The sequence below is a fragment of the Marmota flaviventris genome, chromosome 16 (genome assembly GCF_047511675.1).
Source record: "Marmota flaviventris isolate mMarFla1 chromosome 16, mMarFla1.hap1, whole genome shotgun sequence".
Taxonomy (NCBI): domain Eukaryota; kingdom Metazoa; phylum Chordata; class Mammalia; order Rodentia; family Sciuridae; genus Marmota; species Marmota flaviventris.
Window position 1 is genome coordinate 47,564,125 of NC_092513.1, and position 20,827 is coordinate 47,584,951.

At 41.5% G+C, this 20,827-nt stretch overlaps 1 long non-coding RNA gene across 2 annotated transcripts in view; it reads left to right on the forward strand.

Moving 5' to 3' along the window:
* Positions 1-20,827, forward strand: part of LOC139702234 (uncharacterized) — a 38,696-nt gene that overhangs the window by 16,078 nt on the left and 1,791 nt on the right. Inside the window, exons 2-4 of one of the 2 annotated variants that reach the window (XR_011704824.1) lie at positions 10,663-10,730; positions 11,315-11,559; positions 13,440-13,590. This is a non-coding gene — a long non-coding RNA (uncharacterized lncRNA). The remainder of the gene's footprint in view (positions 1-10,662; positions 10,731-11,314; positions 11,560-13,439; positions 13,591-20,827) is intronic. The other variant, XR_011704823.1, reaches the window with a different exon arrangement.

The window sequence follows — 20,827 nt, forward strand, 5'->3', positions numbered from 1 at the left end:
TAGAAAAATGCTTCACCTTTGTCCTGGGATTTTGTCTCCTGGGCATCCCAACAAGGATCCCCTTTCTAAAGAGAACAGAACTTTCCAAAGTGTTTGGCACATGAAGTGTTTGCTCTACCTATGCAAGTTCCTGTCTTCCATGGGAAAGGAACAGTTCTGAGGAGAGGAGTTGGAGGGAACCTGGCACCCTTGGTAAGGTCAAAGGGAGAGAAGTGCCTTGTACCCCAAGTAGGGCCTTGGGGGGCCTCACCCCATGAACCCAAGTCTATACTCTCCATCATAATGCAATGGCTCCTCAGGATTGGGCTCTGCCCACCTCCCTGGATTCCCTTTCCTAGAGAGCCCTATGGAATCAGTTCCAGCTCTGTTTCTGGGCACATTTCTTTGCCTGATTCTCCTTCTATTAAAACTATTACTATTTAAACCTCAGTGTAAACTGTTTTTTCTCAATGAGGTCTTCCAAGAGTCCTGGGGCAGAATCTGGGGCTCCCAGGTTCCCATACTCCACGACTCACCTCTGCTGGGCACATATGACATTGCATGACAATTGTTGCTCCATCTGCCCTACAAATTCCTTGAGGACAAGGACCCTGCCTTAATTCATTTTTAAATTCTTAGCACAGTGCCTGGCACACAGTAGTTTCTCAAAAAGAAAAAAAAAAGCCTGAATTAACAAGCATTCCAACTCATTGGATCCCATCTGAAGGAGTGATAAGTGCTTTGGGGGAGTTTGGAGAGGTCTCCTGAATAGAGATACATTTAATCTGGGACATAACTTCTACACCTGTAGGAGTAGGGGGATGAGGTGGGAATTTCAGGTGGAAGAAATAGCTTATCCTGGGATCAGGGAAGGCAAGAGGGGGTCTGGGAAGCCTGATGGTACTGAGGTCCCATGAATTAAGGAGATCCATTTTGATGAGATGTTTGGGTTAAGATGCAGAACAATTATTTGCTGCATTACTATCTTACACAGTGCCGGTCATGTCAGGCTCCTGGCTTTAAGGTTACATATCAGTAGTGTTTCCCAAGTGTTATGACAACACAAAGCCCCCTATAAATGTTGTTCCCAGGGTGTGGAATATCCACTTACCCGCTCCCAGCTGGGGACCAGCAGGTTGGGAGAGACCTGCAGGGCCTGTTAGATGAGACTGTGCAGTTTCAGGGTGGGCTACGGGTCCAGGTGTAGAATTCAGAAGTCAAGTTCAATCTATGCAGTGTTTTTATTTTGTTTGTGGTGCTAGGGATCAAACCCAAGACCTCACACAAGCTAAGCTGGCGCTGTACCACTGAAATACATCCCCAGCCCCAGACTGAGCCCCTTGGATCTAAAGGATCTTATTTTCTTCAGAACTAGGATTCAGGGATTGAACACTGAAATTCCTCTTCAGATTCGCCAGTGAGAAGCTATGGAGCCCCAAGTTGGCCACCCTGCATGAGGTCTGTGGCCCCAGACACCTCCCCCCAGGCCACCAACGTGGTGAGGTGGAGCCTGGTGGAATGGGCTGACAGCCACCTGATGCTCTTCTGATCCACAGAGGTGGAGTGTGAAGGGCAGCCATGGGCTGCATGCTGTCCTTAACCCAAATGTCCATTCATGGCTGAAAGGATAAACAAAATGTGGTACTAGAATCGAGCCTTTAAAAGAAAGGGAAGTCTGACATGTGCTGTAACTTGATGAGGTTTGATTAGGCTAAGAGGAATAAGCCAGTCACAAAAGGACAGTGTGTAACTCCACATATATGAGGACCTAGGGTCATCAAACTCATAGTAACAGAAAGAAGAATGGTGGTTGCCAGGGATTGAGGAGGGAGAATAGGGAGCTCGTGTGTAACGGGCACAGAGCTTTTGCAAGATGAAGAATTCTGTGGCTGGGTGGTGGGGATGATTGCACCATGATGTAACAGTGCTCAGTGCCACTGACTGGATACTTGACAATGATGAAGATCATACATTTATGTTGTGTGGATTTTTTATAATTTTTTTAAGAGTGAAGACTCTGCTAGAAATACTAGGGATGGAGTTTTGTCTCTGCTAAAACTATGCCAGAGAGATAGATCTTGGCCAGGTTAACCTCTCTGGGTCTCAGTTTCCCCATTTGTGAAAGAGTAATGATGACTGTACCCTCCTCATTGACATTACTGAAGATCTGTCATAACCTCAGGGCACAGTGCCTGTGTGGCTCATTGTCAGTGCTCAGGAAGGCTCGCTATTGTACTCTCAGGTTCAGAGAGGCTCAGAGAGGCTTCCTTTCTCCATCAGATGCTCCCAGAGGAGCATCTGGCTTACCAGCAAGGTTCCAGATTACATGGATGGATGAAGGAGAAGGACTGGAGGACCTAGGATGCCGAGGACCCCTCGTGGGTCTTCCTGCCTGTGGCTCAGCATGCCCCTATCCCTACAAAGCAAATCATTCCTCACAGGTACTTGGGCAGCTTCGCTTTGCCTTTCTCAATCACCCCCAGAAAAGCACTTCAGAAACTTAAAACTTCCACCCTTCCCACCCAGCCTCGTAGGGAGAGTTGATCATTGTTGACAGCAATAATAGTTCATTTTCTTTTGCTTGGATTAAACAATAATTTGATTGGAAAGTGCTTCCTGGTGTAGCAATTAAGGACTGGCTGGAGGTAAAGCCAAAGGCATTTAACCCAGCTAGTCATTAAGTACCAGGAAATGTTAAAGCTGGAGGGTATTCACTGCTGGTATAAACTCTGAAATTGGTAGGAAGAAAAAAGGAAAAAAAAATCTAAGTGAATTCTTTTTAAGCAATGAAAAGTTTAAAAACAGAGACATACGTTGCTATAGACACAATTTCTGGCTTTGAGTGGCTGCGGGCTGTCCTCCATACATATACCCAGGGGCACCCCTATTGGACATGGTTTGCAGCAGAGACAGCTGTGCCTCCCAAGTACCTATAATGAATATCTGCAGCTCCAAGCTCCCACGGAAATCCTCAAGCCTTCACTTGTCGCTGTAATTTCCTTGGGAAGTGTTTGTAATTACACAGTTCTTGCTGCCTGCTCCAGGTCAAGTCTTCTTGTATACAATACATGAATTGCATAAAACCACAAAACAGTGAGCAGACTCTACAGTGGTCCAAATTGCCATGTAGTTTTTAACTTAGTAGTTAAGCATTAGTGGGTGTAATAGGGCATCATTTGTGTGAGCAAAAACAGCATTAAAGGAACAGTATGCATCTAGTTCTTTCTAATTCTCGGTGGAGGTCAGAACCCATTTCAGCAAGTCCTCTATATTAAATAAGAATCTCCAAATCTAACACATGGACTGTTTATTTTAACTAAGTTGGCAGGAGCTCTGTAGAGAGGGACTTAATTATTTCCTTTCGTTACATGGGACCTGCCATTTAGGAAGCTTCTAGCAGTCGAGTTTCCTGCAGGTGAAAACATCGTTATCTTTGGACTCTCTTAGTATAGGAAATTCTCCAAGATGTAAGGCAATTATTCGCCAGCTATTCCTAAAGAAAACTCTGAAGTCAAATTAAATCAATAAACAGATGCTACTGTTTGGACATTAAGTTTTCTTTAGAGTTGGGTAAATTGGATGTTTCTTTAGCTCTTAAAGGAGGGACAGAAATAGCTGGACCATGGCAACCCACCCCCCGACAGCCTTGTATTTTGGAAGACTGAGCATCTGTAGGATGGAGAGCTACTCAGGATGTCTGATCATCTTGATATGGCCATAGCCTATGCCCTAGCTGGCCAGACTGGCCCTGTTTTGAGGACATTATACTGAGTAAAATAAGCCAGTCACAAAAAGAGAGATAGAGAATGATTTTTAAAAAATTGATTGTCATTAAAATCATAAGGACCAAAAGTAGAATGGTGGTTGCCAATGATTGGAGGGAGGAGTATGGGGGCAGAGTATTTAATGGGCATAGAATTTCAGTTTTATAAGATGAAGGGAATTATGGAGATGGATGGTAGTCTTGAATTCCACTTAAGTGTATACTTGAAATTTATTAAGATGGTAAGTTTTACGTTGTATGTATTTCACCACAATTAAAAAAAAAAGTGGCGGGGAAAGAGGAACCTATCCTGATCACACTTCCTAAGGAACTTCAGCAGGAAGTGGCAGCCACCACCAGACGTGGCATCTGTTCCAGGCTTCCTTCTGCCCTTTGGTGGCTCCTCCTCCTCCACCTCTACCTCCTCCCATTCTCCAAAGGTTGAATGTACCAAGGCCAACCCAGTACTTGTCTCTGTATATACCCATTTCCCAAGTATCTCATCCAATTATAGGGCTCTAAATATAATCTATGGCAGATTGTATTTTCTAGAAATGGCCAAAACAGTATCTCCCATCTTACATGTTCTTCTCCAATATGATCTGCACACTTCCACCAAGAAAAGGCATCAGCTACAGGGTAGATTTGGAATGTCTCCCAAGGTCCCATATGTAAAAGGCTTGGTCTTCAGCTTGGCATTTTTGGAAGGTGGTGAAAAACTTTAAGAAGAGGGGGGTTAGTGGGAGGTTCTGGGTCACTGGGGAGGTACCTTCAAAGGGGATTGTGGGACTCTGGTCTCTTCCATTCTTTTACGTACCAATCATGAGATGAGCAATTTAGCCCTGCACTACTGCCAAGATGTGCTTGCTGCCTTGCCACAGGCTTGAAGGGCAATGGGGACACCAGTCATGACCTAAACCTCCAGAATTGTGACCTAAAATAAATGTTTTCTCATTACAAACCAATTATTCTTGTCATTCATTACAGTAATGGAAAACTAACACAGGATCTATGTCCACCACCTCAGCCTACCCCATCTTGAATCTAGGCAGATCTGTGATTCTCTGTAGCCACTGGAATGAGGTAGAAACGAGGCTGCACAGCTTCCAAGGCTTTGTGAGGAAAGACAGTGCAGCTTCCACATTGTTTGTGTAAGTAGTCAACTACCTGAAGGCTGCCATGCTGTAAGGAAGCCCAACCTACAAGAAGCCACTATTAGGGATTCCAGTCAGTGGCCCCTGCTGAGGTCTCAGTCAATTACCAGCCTCAACCACCCAATGTGTGAGGGAAGATACTTCTGGGTGATTCGGCCCAGCTGTCATGTTGCAACCAGTCCTTGAGTCTTCCTAGATGAGACCCCAGACATGGACCCCACCCATTCCTGCTGTGTTCTTCTTCCCTGAAAGCCCAACCCACAGAATTGGTGGGCAGATACAATAGCTGCTTTAAGCTATGTTTTAGAATAAATTTTTTAAAATATTTTTTTAGTTGTGAATGGACACAATACTTTTATTTTTATGTGGTGCTGAGGATTGAACCCAGTGCCTCATGTATGCTGGACAAGCGCTTTACTACTGAGCCACAACTACAGCCCCTAGAATAATTTTTTTTTAACACAGTGAAAAGTAATATCTGGAATACCATCTACATTGCTGATGACTTCCAAATTTATATCTCTTACATTGGCCTCTTCTCTGAGCTCTAGCCTCACAAATCCAACTGTTTATTTTGCATTTCCCCTTGGATGTCTGACAGGCTTCTCATGGAACACCCACAGATCAAACTGATCTTCCTTGTCCTGCAAAGATGCTTGTTCTTCCGGTGTCCTAATCTCAATGTATGACACCATACCTTACCCAACACCCAGCTGCCCAGCCTAGAAATCTAGACCTCCTCAGCCACTCCTTGCTTTGCACCCACTCCATTTATTTATTATTATTTTTTTTAATATTTATTTTTTAGTTTTCGGCGGACACAACATCTTTGTTTGTATGTGGTGCTGAGGATCGAACCCAGGCCGCACGCATGCCAGACGAGTGCGCTACCGCTTGAGCCACATCCCCAGCCCAACACCCACTCCATTTAAACCATCAGCAAACCCTGGCTTCTACCTTCAGATATTTCCCCTACAGAACCCTAACCCAAACCACATCATCTTTTGCCTGGATCATTGCAATACCTCTCTATCTGGTCTCCTGCTTCCGTGTCTTGCCTCAGATTCCTCCCCACAAGTGTCCAGAAGTCATAAGACAGTCATCCCTTAGCAGCTGTGGGGGATTCATTTCAGGAACCTCCAGGGCTTCCAAAATCCACAGATGCTCAAGTTCCCTTATGTAAAATGATGTAGTATTTGCCTATTACCTACACATATCCTCCAGGATATACTAAGTCATTCTTAGATTACCTATAATATCTAACATGATAGAAATGCTATGTAAATAGCTGTATAATTTAGGGAATCATATAAGAAAAAAAAGTCTGTTTAAGTTCAGTACAAGATGATTTCTTCTGAATAGATTGTGTACCTGGTTGGTTGAATTCACACATGCTGAACCCGTGGATAGGGAGGGCCGACTGTTATCATCTCAAGATGTAAATTACATCACAAGCCCCAAGCCTACTTACCCCACCTGCCTGCTGCTGGCTAAGAATCTAACTGAGGCTGATTCTTAGCCTCAGAACATCCACCTTTGGCCTCTCCATGTGGCCTGGACTTTCTCACAATGGAAGGTCTGGGTTCAGAGAGGAAGCTTCCTAAGAGAGAGAAAGAGAGTCCTGAAGGACCCATGTTGCCTTCTAGACTCAGCCTTGGAGATCCTGTAGCGTCCCTTCTGCCCCATGCAGTTGGGTAAAGTAGTTATAAAGGCTCACCTAGGTTTAAGGGGGTGAGCGCAGACTCCTCCTGTTAAGGTCACATTCTAAAACAAGAAGATGGAGGCCGGGGATATACCTCAACGGTAGAGCACTTGCCTAGACATGCAAAGGTTCCATCCTCAGTACTGCAAAAATCAAAGAGACAGGGCATACACTGTGAAACGTATTAATGCAGCCATCTTTGGAAAAGATGACATAGCTTCGTAAGAAAATAATTATCTGTACACCAAAAATACCACAAAAAAATGTAAATGCAAAAGACAGGTTAAAGAAATGCAAAATCCTCTTCCTTAACCCCTCACTGAGCTCTAGGTATTGTGGGTTGATTACAAGCATATTTGGCTGGTGACATCGTTTATAATTTACAGGGAGAAATCAGGTCTACACTGCCTGCTTCCTCGTCTCTCTGAGGAAGATGAGGATGGCCTCCCTCATCTCTTCCTGTGAGGCTCATTTCAAACACTCCTTTCCACAGCTCCTCCCTGACCTCACTAAGGTACTCATAGTTCCCTCCTGTATTATAGTTATTCACTTATCTGAAATCTTACTTCTCTTTAATCTCTCAAGAGTGTCAAATTTTATAACTTAAATACATGTAATTTTATATGTCAATGATAATGAAGCTCTTTTTTGAAAAAAGAGTATACTGAGCTATAAATTTCTCAAGAGGCAGAGATTTTTGATTCATCACTGTTCCCTCTGTCTTGCCCTCTTTTCCTCACAGTTCACATGTATTAATTACTTAATTAAGTAATTAATTAAGGAGGAATTCACCATGAAGCAGTTATGGACCAGTATCCATCTCATCTACAATGAAAAATCCTAGAACACAGTAGGTGCTCAATTAAAATGTGTTTTTAATGATTGGATTACAATCTGCTAAATACAAGACACTTAAGGCATAAGTATAAGGGCTGGTCCTTGACTTTAGTTACTCTTTAATCTTGTATAACAATAGAAGAGCTATTATAGGCAGGCCATGATTATGATTTACTGACGACAGTCTGCTGGTAAAGTCAGAAAACATAAAGGGGAAGATTGTTTCTCCTGCAAGAAAATGAAAATCTCTATGCATAGAAAAACATCATAAGTAAAATTAAGGCAATAGCAAGCCAGGAAAAACTTGCCAGTGTATTATTAACAAAGGGTTATAATTTGAAGGGGTCACGTAGTTCAGTAAGAAAAAGACAAATACTCTAAGAAATTAGGAGAACAGCCAAAATGAAAAGAAAAATATAAATGGTGAAAAATCCTCTACTTCATTAGCAATCTTTAGAAATTCATACTGAAATTGAACCAAAATAATTCGTGTGTGTGTATGTGTGTGTGTGTGTGTTGCTGGGCTCTGAACTGTACATTTTTCTTTTATCAGATAGGCACTGTGTTTGTTGTTGGGTTTGTTTTCTGTTTAGCAGTACTGAGGATTGAACCCAGGGCTTCACACATGCTAGGCAAAGGTTCTACCATGCCCAGCCCTTTTTATTTTTCATTTTGAGACAGGGTCTCACTAAGTTGCCTGACCTCCAATTTTCCATCCTCCTGCCTCAGCCTCCTCAGTAGCTGCCATTACTTACTTGTGCCTCCACACCCAGCAGAAGCAATTTTTAAGTTAATATGCACTGCTGGAAAGCCTGGGGAGGGAAAATTGATGTTTAAAGTTGCACATCAAAAACCTTTAAAATGGGCATACTCTGTGACCTGGTATTTCAACATTTCCAAATTTATGCCAAAGGATTTATGGCTGACGTCTGCCAAGATCTGTACACAAAGACTCCTCATGAAACACTGTTTTTAATACCAGAAAACTGGAAACAACGTGTAGCCCTGAGACTTGGTTAAACAAATTATGGCAATAATATAAAATCATTCCAAATGCTGAAATAAAATAAAAGGTAAAGAAATAGGAACATATTCACATTACAAAATTAATTTTTAAAAAGTTTATTGGGAAAAATGTATCAAATCTTTTTATTTTTCATCACTTCACATAGAAATTCCACAAAGAAATGTACATATAAGAAGCCTAGAATGATTTATACTAAAAATTTTAAATTCTTTAAATTTTATTTTTCTTATCTCCATTCTGTGTTTTTAAATGTTCCACACTTACATTACTTTTCTATTCAGGAAAAAAATGTAAAAAGGAATACCACCAGTCCTTCTCAGTGGCATGGTAATCATCCCTTCATAGAGAGGGGACACGAGCATGGCTGTCCCCTTTGAACACAGGCTCTAGGCCCCTGTGTGCACATTTCCAACAGCCCATTCTCTGTGAGACCAGAGTGACGGTAAGAGGGATTTTGTACTTGGAGTTCACCCCTGCAGTAAATCTTTAGGACTGTGGGAATAGGTGCTTTGCATTCCCTAGCACTGGAGAATGTACATCAGGTTTGACATTTTGTCTATATCTTATGGGAAGATTGGGGAGGAAAGGACTTCATTAATCTAAACACCACTCAAACCCCACGGCGAGTGTTTCTGTTCATAGGTGAGTGTTTTGATGAGTTTGCTTTATTTTTTTTCCAGCAGAAATAAAGGGATGACACCATTAGTTCAATGCATGGCACATGGGGTGGTGGTGAACTGAAAGCATCCTGCAGGGGAGTCCAAATGGGATGGGTGTGAGAAGCTGGATTGTGAGAGGGAAACAAATTTGCCTTATTTTTTCCCTTACTTAGCTTTCAGTTTTATGAGGATATAGAAAAATCATGTGACCAAACCTGATGGGAATAGTCTCTAAAACTGAAAAATAAAGCGATGATTTGAATTTCCTGAATTCCTCTATTTCCAAATATAATTCCTATATAAAATTTCACTGCACTTTGGGGAATCACGAAAACAAATGAATATTATAGGATAGAAAAAAGGAAGATGTTTTAAAAATACATGTTCAGATGCTTGCATCAAATCTTACAAGTCAGCTCACAATGGCAGAGGTACCACTCCGAGGTACCTTTTTCACGTTTTGTTATTTGGTGGCATTGAAAGATCAGGAAATGTTTTTAAATGCACAAGTGTTTTACTGACTTTTTACAAGGTCCCCTTTGGCTTCAGAAAGCTTTAGATGACATACACGGGCTCTGTGCAGATAGATGCTTCTGAAAAGTTGATGTGCGCTCACCTCGAGGTTCCTGGGAGTGTTTACTTCATATGGCACATCTTGGAGCCCTTGATTGATGGCAGTAAAGTCAAAGGAGGATGTAATTCTCCGCCAGCCTTCTTCAGACTTGAAGCATGGAGGCAGCACAGAAAACAATAATTCAGTGTCACAGGTGATTGCTGTCTTTCCTGGGCCTGCAGCCACACCTGTGAGGGACTGGGATTGTGGTGCCATTTATAACTGAGAGTGAGGACGGAGCCAGGGAAAGGAATCTAATAGACTTCTGGGTATTTCTGTTTTTATTTCACTCTTGGACAAGCTGATAAAAGAAAATGGTTTTAAACTACCTATTTGACAAAACGATGCACTTATTTAACCAAATTATCTCTAAAAATACTAAAGGGAAATTTAATAATCACAAAGACCCACAGCTCTCTCCCTTTCTAAATATAGCTCCCATGTTCCTCTGTGCCCGGGGAATCTCTTCTCCTTTTTTCTCTCAATTTCCCTCCAACCCAATCTCCTTGGTTTTTCTCTCTTGTTTCTCATTCTTTTCCAGTATATTTTCATTTCTTCCTGTAGAACTCTGTTCTTGCCACTGTACATCAAACCAAGTCAACTGTGGCCCTTCTCATTGTCCAACCTTACCCCAATTCCACACAAAAAGGTGCAGAATTTACCAGGACCTGGGGAATTCTCAGGATTAGGTATGATAACTCGAAGGGTTACACGTAGTTAACTCATCTGACACATGAGAAACCCGAGCTTTGGAGGGTAAACAACTTACCCAAGGCCACATAGCCTGGAAGTAGCAGAACCAGTCCCCAAACTTCCTGATTCCTAAGCTTGGGCTGTTTCCAGAATGCACGGGCAGGCCCCTGGGGAGGGTTCTGGGTGGATGAGGAACAGAATTAAGTCATGTTAACCAATTGCCACATCCTCTCAGATTTTTAGGGTGGATCTACTTCCCTGCCCAGGACAGGAAACAGGCCGTCTCCCAGGAAGTACCTTGTGGTATGTGCAGCAGAAAAATCTCCCATTAGCACATCTGGAAAAAGCACTTTGGTTCCTAGAGGCCCACACATCATGGCACAGGCCCCTTTACCCTGCTGTGTGAGGGGTTTGGGTCCTGGCTGCGTAGTTTCTTTATTTCTCAGAGGGCTTTGGGAGAGGCCTGGTGGGGGAGAATGATGGCATCTCCTCGGGAACCTTTCCCAGGACTGCTGAGGTTCAAGGCCTACATCTGCTCCAGGGTCTTTCTCTTGGGATTCTTCCCACTGATTCTCATGGATGTTCAGGCCAGGACCGATTCCCTAAGCTTAAAACTTATGCTGTTAAAGGACTTGTAAGAATCAACAACTCTGGTAGTTGGAAGTATTTCAAAAGCTGTGAGAAAGAAGTATCCCAAAATATGTATGTAAATACACGACCATCTTCTCTAGAAGGTACTGTTATATAAAATTCAAAACACCACCACCACTTTTAGGTGAGTCTAGGAGGCATTTTGGTAAGTGAAGGAGAAAAGGGCAGGGATAGAGGAGGCTTCCAGGTTTCTGCAGAAATTCTCCCCAACAGGTAGGTGTCCCTGATTCTTCCAGGGCCTCCAGAGTCAGAACTTTGCTGTCCCTGGCTGCAAGATTCCCAGCCTGCCCCACTGGAAGCTGTGGCCAACGTGAAGACCAAACACCGGGAGAGGAAGGCAGTCTTGCACCTGTCAGTCAAGGGAGTTCTCCAAGGAGGGACACTCCCTGTGTTCCTAATTCATGCTCCTACACATCTTTGATCTGCTGTTAGCATCGTGACCCATCAACAGACAACTGTCTCACCAATGCCAAAATGGAAGGTGAAGCTGAAGGAGACTTTTAGACTAGGTTGTCAACTGTTCTTTGCATGATATATATATTTAGATTCTAAAAAACATAAATATTAAATATGCTGTTAAATTTTTTTAGCAGCAAAACACTCAAAAAATTTATATAGCAGAAAAGCACTCAAATAACATTGAATATACATGTACATATAATTGATTTGTGACATCAGTCCCTGCTGGATGTGTCTCCTACAATGACTGTGGAAAACAGGTCAACGAGCTGGGGATAGGTCCCTGGCTAGGCTGGGAAAATACTTCCCACGTGTGTTATCTAAGGCCCAGGGCCCTAATCTGGCCTGCAGGTTGCTTCTGGATCCCAGCCAGAAGTAGGAACTCTACTTTTCATGTACATAATGTTTATTAAAATAAAGCCACTTGTTAGGCTAGGGCTGGGGCTGAGTGGGACAGCACTAGCATATGCAAGGCCCTGGGTCCCATCCCTAGCACACAGGAAAAAAAAAAATGTTGTGACTACAAAAGTTCTTATGTGTCAGCAAAGTTCTCAGATGGGATTAGGAGTACTGGAGAAAAAGGTGCAAGTATGGGGTCTGTTCCCCAGTGTTCTGAATTAGTGAAAGGAACAAACCTTGCTTTAAGGGTTGTCTTTTGCTTGGTGTGGTGGCACGTGCCTGTAATCCCTGCGGCTTGGGAGGCTGAGGCAGAAGGATCACAATTCAAAGCCAGCCTCCGCAAAAGTGAGGTGCTAAGCAACTCAGTGAGACCCTGTCTCTAAATAAAATACAGAATAGGGCTGGGGATGTGGCTCAGTGATTGAGTGTCCCTGAGGTCAATCCCCAGTACCAAAAAAAAAAAAAAAAAAAATTGTCTTTTGAGGACTGAGAATTCTAGAGCACTGAAAAAAATTAAGGCTGGGGTTGTGGATCAGCAGTAGAGTGCTCACCTAGCACATGCAAGGCACTAGATTTGATCCTCAGCACCATATAAAAATAAATAAATAAAGGTATTGTATCCAACTTACAACTAAGAAAAATATTTAAAAAATAAAAAAAACACATTAGTCCTGAGGCATGAGAATGGAGATAAGGGAAGACCTTGAATGAGCTTCTGTTCTTTCTGCTCTTATTGTGGTTGAGAAGATGAAGGAAAATGGTTTTCGACTGCTTATTTGATCAAACGATTTGTTTACTTGAGGGTTTTTGTTGTTGTTATTGTTTTGGAGTTAAACCAGTGCTGATACAGTGTTGTGGGGCATCCTTGGAGTCTTGTCCATGGGAAAGATCTGGTAGGCTGGGATCCAGAAGCCACCGTGGGCTGGGTTGGGGCCATGGTACTAACCGCTGGGACTCAGACAACACATGTGGGGAGTATTTTCCCAGCCTGGCCAGGGCTTGTTGACCTGTTTGCGAGGGTCACTGTAGGAGACACATCCAGCAGGGACTGATGTCACAAATCAGTTATATGTACATATATACATTGTATGTATATTCAAAGTTATTTGAGTTTTTAAAATATTTTTTTTTGGTTGTCAATGGACCTTAATTGTATTTATTTATTTATTTTTATGCGGTGCTTAGAATCAAATTTAGTGCCTCACACATGCTAGGCAAGCTCTCTACCACTGAGCCACAACCCCAGCCCTATTTGGGTGATTTTATGCTATATAAATTAACAGTATATTTATAATTTGTTTTTTTAGAATCCAAATACCATGCAAAGAAGAGTTGACAACATATTTTCTAAACATAGCTGAAGAATTTTAAGAAACCAAAATAAGACTTTAGAAAGAAAGAAATGTATTTGCTTTAAGTGAGTGAAACTCTATGTGCTTGAGGTTTGAATAAGCCTTAAACTCTATCATTCATTTTTAATATTTGTCTTTGATCTGCTTTTAGCATAACGACAGATCAGACATGGGAGTGACTACTTGAAGAACCATTGATGTGGAAGACACCAAGATTCACTATCTCAAGTCCTACCAGAATGCTGAGGGAGGAAAACATTCCTTCCAGCCTGGTGTCCGGAGGAAATCTCTTGATCAATTATGTTGGTATTAGTAATTTGGAGTCATTAAACTGTGGACCAGAATAAGATTGAAATCTCAGACTAAAGAGCTACATACAATCTTGATAAAAACCTAACACTAGGCCTGGGGCTGTAGCTCAGTGGCAGAGCACTTGCTTAGCCCATGTGAGGCTAAGGTACTGGGTTCTATTCTTAGCACCACATAAAAATAAGCAAAATAAGGGCTGGGGACATAGCTCAGTTGGTAGAGTACTTGCCTCACGTGCATAAGGCCCTGGGTTCAATTCCCAGCAACACACACACACACACACACACACACATACACAAAGGCAAAGTGAAGGCATGCTGTCCATCTACAACTAAAAAAATAAATAATTAAAAAAACTAATAATACACTGACACCATATATCCAAACTGTGGCTTTCCTAGAAATTGTCTATAAGACTCTGTCTTCATAGAGCTTCTCCAGTCTTCCACACACACCCCTTCCATTGTTTTCTACAGAGCAAGCAGAACTTAAATAGCCCCAACTGTTTTGTATCTCCAGTTGCTTTTCCCAAGGAAAACATGTTGTCATCAAGGGTCTGTATATTGTGAAATTTTTACAGTTTATCAAAAGCTCTTCATTAAGAGAAATGTGGGCCAATAAGCACAACAAAAACAGTCTTAGATGCATGTGCATGCGCGCACACACACACACACACACACACACACACGTCCTTCAAAAATTCAGAACATTCATGCCTGTGTCAACATGATCTCAGATAAGCACAAACACAAGAAGCCAAATATGGTGTTGACGGAGGTGGTCAGTAAAGAAACAGCATCATGTTTTGTTTGCCCTTTCTTCCTCCAACCTCATGCATTGTATTTTAATGCATTTTTATTATATAGTCAACTATCATCCCAATTTGTGTCTACTTAGGCATTTTAGCAGGAAACACAGTTTCTAATTTTCAAAAAAAATAATTGCCTTTATTTATTGGACTGTGAATTGGCAATAACTTAACTAAGATATAAAAGATCTATGAAATGCACTTTTAAAAAATTGCATTTAGAGTGCATGTAATGATTTAGTTTAGATTTTCATTATGACCCCCACATAGACATGAATTACACATCAGCTTATTTTGATCACAGTTTGTATCACCATTCATAGTTACTGGATTTTTGTGGAGCTGATGGGTTAAAGCTTTTTAAGTTAAAAAATCCAGATATATTGCTATGGTTTCAATTACCAAACATCTTCGTATTATTCAAAATTATTCCAGTCTATCATCATAATGCATTTAGGTAAATTTTTCTATTATGTATGGTACCAATTTTTAAAAAAGAAAAAATATGAATAATTAAGAAGGAATTTATTAAAGCATAGGAAGAAAAGAAAAAAAATGGGAACAAAATTTTTCCTTGGATCTGATCCCAAGAAACACCCAAAGCCCATACATTTGGTTTCCTCTCCATGTAAAATGGCTGTGTTCATTCCCTTTCTTGTGAGCACAACTGGCCTGTTTGCCCAGGTGTAGCCACTGACATTTGATTATTGCAAGCCAATGCACTGATGGCAGATCAGAGCCGGGCAGGGAACAGTATTTGACACCCAGGGACCTGAGCAGCAATGAGTCAGAAGCAGGTGAACTATGGAAGCTGAAAGCCCAGAAAAACCCAAGGGCCAAGCACGTCCAGAGGGCCAAGGGGCCTGCACCCATCAGCTAGGAAAGCTGGTCAGAGGTCAAGTGCCAAATCAAGACATGGTCAAAGGCTGAGGCTTGCATTCATTTGCATTCCTCCCCCCAGTTCTGTACCTTCTGCAAGTGCACCCTTTCTTTTTCTATAGTTCTTCAGAAACTGCTCCACTTTGAGTGTTGTTTTTGTACCCTCTTTATTTTTCCCTGCCAATTCCAGGACACAGCTATTCTCCTTGGCTTTGACTTATGCTATTTACCACCTGTGCAACTCATTTAGGACTTAATCTTATGGTGTCTTTTGACATCTTTGCAATGATTATTTTAGCGTGTCTGGTTTCTCCAAATCAGACCATGAGTTCCTTGAGGTTTTTAATAAAAACAAATAAATAAATCAAATAGAGGTATTGTGCCCATCTACAACTAAAAAAGAAATATTAAAAAAAATTGGCAAACCAGGAGGAATATGGTGGTGTGGATGGGGGTCTGATTGTTTCATCTTAATACTTATTGGCTTAAAAAAGACAAGAGGGCTGGGGACAGGCTGGGCTCAGTGGAAGAGGGTCTAGTGGACCTGATCAATAGCAAGAGGCCAGACAGGAGCCTTATTTCCAAATGTCAGACTTGCTTACCCATGATGGAGTGTCTGGCCTTTGGTTTATTACATTTTCCCATGTGCTTATTATGTGTATATTATATATAATATATATGTATTTATGTATATTATATATATTATGCATATAAATATATAATATATTATATATATAAATACACATAATTATATATATAATACACATGTATATATCTCCAAGAAAACAAATTTTAAGTATGAATACCTTTCAAAATTTTATATGTACTTATATATATAATATATATTTATATGTATTTATATATAATATATATTTATATGTATTATTATTATATATTATATATGTATAATATATAAAAACACATATAATATATATTATATATAAATACACATAATGATATATATATCTCTAGGAAAACAAGTTTTAAGTATGAATACCTTTCAGAATTTTGAAATCAAATACAAAATAAAAACATTTTTTGGTAGTGGCTCCAAAATAATGCCAATTTTAAAAGGATTAAACATAAATGTTCCTGAGTGGAGACAAGATTGTTCACTGAGTCTGAGGCAAGGGTTGAGACTTCTACCGTCAAGTGGTCCGCACAGCCTTTCTGGGGATATGGACATAAATTCCTGGTAGTGTTTTCTGACTATATATCCTCATCCCATTTTTCTCTCCAATTCTATTTTTTTTTTAAATCCATGTTTGTACAAGCTTTTCTGGATTGTAGAAAATTTTCTCCTCTTTCTCAAATTTGCTAGTATTCTGTTCTTATGGCTTTTCCATATTGTGTTTATTCTTGAGCCTTGACAAGCCTCTAGTCTTTAGTTTGGGGCTTTCATGACCCACTTATTGCTATTCCCTGTGGTCTGTACCTTCTCTCTTCACTGTGCTGTCTTCCCATGCACAGACCACAGCTCAATAGAAATACTCCCCCAGTGGCTACTTTGGCACTTTGGTTTCTTCACATTAGAGCTGTTCATTTGGGGACATTCCTGGCTTTGATGGAGCAATTCTATGTCCTTGAAGGACTTTTGGTGTCCCTGGCTCCCCTCCCACTGAAAGCTGGTATCACCATCAGTAAACAGAATGAGAAAAAATGTTCCCATGAATTTCCACACCCAGTCAAGTCACCTGTTTTAGATGCTGCTTCCCCACCCCGTATCCCGAAACACATACACTTTTTCACTGAAGGACACTGTTCGAACTTTGACTGGTGGATTAGAAAGTTGGTCGTATCTTTAAGCTATTCTTCCTTTTAGAGAGTTTTTTTTTGGCCTTGGAATAAGTCATAAGCTATTTTATTTTGTTTTGTTATCATGAGAAATGTCACACCTCTGTACAAATAGAGTACTATAATGAACCCCCATGGATCTAACACCTAATTTCAATAATCATCGACTCATACATAATTCTGTTCTCCCTATACCACTAGATAATTTAAGAAAATCATTATCTTTGGGATAAACTTTCTGATATCTGTGTGTGTGTATGTGTGTGTATGTGTGTGTGTGTGTGTGTGTGTGTGTGTGTTCCTGGGGATTAAACCCAGGGTCTCATGCACGCTAGACCCTCTACCACAGAGCCCAGCCTGTCCCCAGCCCTCTTGTCTTTTTTAAGCCAACAAGTATTAAGGCAAAACAATGGGACCCCCATCCACACCACCCACATTCCTCTTGGTTTGCCAAACTGTTTTTTAAAAATATTTGTTTTCTAGTAGTAGATGGGCACAATATCTTTATTTGATTGATTTATTTTTATGTGGTGCTGAGGATCGTAACCCAGTGCCTCATGCATGCTAGGCGAGCGCTCTACCACTGAGCCACAAACCCAGCCCATGGTTTGCCAAACTTAAATCCAGTTTTGCAGCTGCTTTCCTTGCTTCTATCTTCTGGGACAAAAATGCCAAGATAAGCCGAGAGTTTATCAGATGCTCTGTTTTCAGCAGAAGGAGACTTTTGGCAGAGCGTTTGGATTGCACATATAATGTTTCTACTCCCATTTGCCTGTGCTGGTTTGGTGACCTGCATTAGGTGATTGGCTTCCACATCTTCTCCCAGGTGGAGAGAATTGGAGTTCAACACCACCCAAACACCATTTTTGTATCTCTCTCTCCCGGTGTCCCCTGAAAAGCCCTCTGCCAAGCTGGGAACTGAGTCCATGATTTAACCACCCTTCTTCCTGTTTAGCTCCTTGCCTGTCCTACTGATGTGGAAAGGTAGGTAAATCTGCTAATGTACTGAGGGACAGACCATTCCCAGCCCAGTTCCTAATGCAACCAAACCCAAGGAGCCTGCTTTTCAGTTTTGTCCACAGAAACATTTTGAAAATGAGGGACGCACGTTAAGTCAGTTAATGGTGGAGTGCTAACCTGCTACAGAAGATGAGAACAATAGGTTCTGTCACGACTGATTCTTAAATGATTAGGATAATCAAGTGATAGGGCCTACTTTCCTCCTGCTTCCTCCTTTGGGGATGTCTCTGCTGGCTATTTGATTGCCTGCTGGTTAGATTTGATTAACACTGCTGACTTTGGGGGAGCTCTTTGAAAATGAATTGATGAGCCACATAAACGCTAAGCTTGACTTTGAGATCTCCGAGCTCTTCAGTTTGTACTGGGAATCATGACCCCAGAATACAATTTTGAGTCAGTTCTTGCACTGAATTATAACCTTCCTTTTTAAAATTTGTTCCCAAATGCAACTCCCCTCCAACTCCTTTCTAGATGGGTGTTTGTGGCTCTTTTTTGTTTGTTTGTTTGTTTGTTTTTGCAGTACTGGGGATTGAACCCAGGGGCGATTTGCCAGTGAGCTACTTCCCCAGTCCTTTTTTTAAAAACTTACTTTTTTGTTGTTGTTGTTGTTTTGTTTTCTTTTTGGAGAAAAGGCCTCACTAAGTTGCCAAGACTGACCTTCAACTTGTGATCCTCCTTCCTCAGCCTCCTGAGTTACTAGGATTACAGGTGTGCCCTATCACACCCGGCTAGATGGGTGTGTTAGAAGAGTATTAATCTGTGTTAGGAGGAGCCTAACTCCACTATAGGGAAGGGATTTAAATGCTCCTAGCAAGTCCTCTAAAGGAATGCTTAGATCCTTCTATTTTATCAGTAAGTTAATCTGTTGTTTAGAAAAGTCTTATCAGAATACTTTCCTCTCCTGAAGTTTTTCCTCCTAAAGAGAGATACAATTTTGACTATCTTCCTTTGCCTTTCTCACATTAACCCTAGATGGTAAGGTGCATTAGAATTCCCAGTGTTACTGACGCTGGCCAAACACGGACAGTGACTGAAGCAAATTGCCTCAAAGCAAACAGTTCATTAGCAGAGGAGTCTGGAACCTCTGTCTCTGTCAGGATGGAAACTTCGATTTGTTAGGCCCTGTCCTTTCATTCCATCTGCTTTCACCACAATCATGGTTTTCCCTGACCAGCATGACCATTTAAATGGCCATCCGTGACCAGTATAGATCACTAGTTCAGTTGTGGTATGCATGCTCACGGAGACAAAAAGGATCCTTATCATTGCCAAACTCTCAGAGTTGTGGCAGCCACAAATCCTAGTGTATGTGAAAGTTCTCTGTGAGCTATAGGGTCCTATTCAAGTGAAGATAATGCGGAATTCTTTTTTTTTTTTTTTGTGGTGCTGGGAATTGAACCCAGGGCCTATGTGCATGCAAGGCAAGCACTCTACCAATTGAGCTACATCCCCAGCCCTCGAGCTAAATTCTTTATGTATCATCTCAGTTAATCCTCAGAGTGATCTTAGGTTTTGTTGATTATTTTCACATATGTTACAGTATAAAAAGAGCCAAAACATTACATGTGTTTAATGAGACAGCTTTTAGTGCTATGAAGATAACTCTGAGCCAATCCTACTGCAAATCATTAATGTCTTCTAGAAAAATACAAAAGGAAGAGGAAAACTGAATGAGCACTGTAAATCAAGACACACACACACCTACCACAGTATTCTCTGGCATTCCTAATTCATCCCTCACATAACAGGGATTTCTAAATCTGATAGTCACTGGGATTATATACCTGTAATCGCAGCAACTCAGGAGGATGAGGCAGGAGGATCACAAGTTCAAGGCCAGCCTCAGCAATTTAGTGAGGTCCTAAGCAACTTAGCAAGATCTTGTTTCAAAATAAAACGAAAATAAAAAGGTCTAGGGGTGTATTCAGTGTAAAGTGCTGCTGGGTTCAATCCCCATTAACAAGCAGTAAAAATAAAAATAAATCTGATGGTTAATTTTAGGTGTCAATTTCACTGGATTAAGCATACCTAGAGAACTGGGAAAGCATTATTTTTAGGGGAGTCTGTGAGGGTGTTTCCACAGGAGACTGAGTTGGTGGACTGAATGGGGAAGATGGGCCCTCAAGGTGAGGTGGGGACCTGAAGAGAACAAAAAGGCAAAGGAAGAGCAAGGTCTCTCTCCTGGAGCTGGGACATCCTTCTCTTCCTGACCGTGAACATCAGAACGTCAGGCTTTCTGGCCTTTGAACTCCAGCACCTATACACCACTGGTCCCTGTTCTCAGGGCTTTGGCCATTGACTTTCCTGATTCTGCAGGTTTTCAGTTTTGGCATCTCAGGGTCTCCGGTGTGCACATGAGATACCTGTATGGGGACTTGTCAGCCTCCAGAATGGAGTGAGCCAAGCCCCTAACCAGCTTCCCCCTTATCTATCTCGCTCCGTATATCCTACTGGTACCATCTCCCTGGAGAATCCTGATTCACACCATGGTATCTAAAACTATATATTGTTTCTTTTTTCTTTTTCTGTTGGGGGTGGTACTAGAGATTGAACCCAGGGGCATTCTACCACTGAGCTACCTGCCCAGTCTTTTTCCATTTTTATTTTGAGATAGGGTCTTGCTAAGTTGCTGAGAGTCTCATGAAGTTGCTGCAGCTGGCCTCAAACTTGCAAACCTCCTGCTTCAGCCTCCTGAGTTGCTGGGATTACAGGCTCGAACCGCAGTGCCT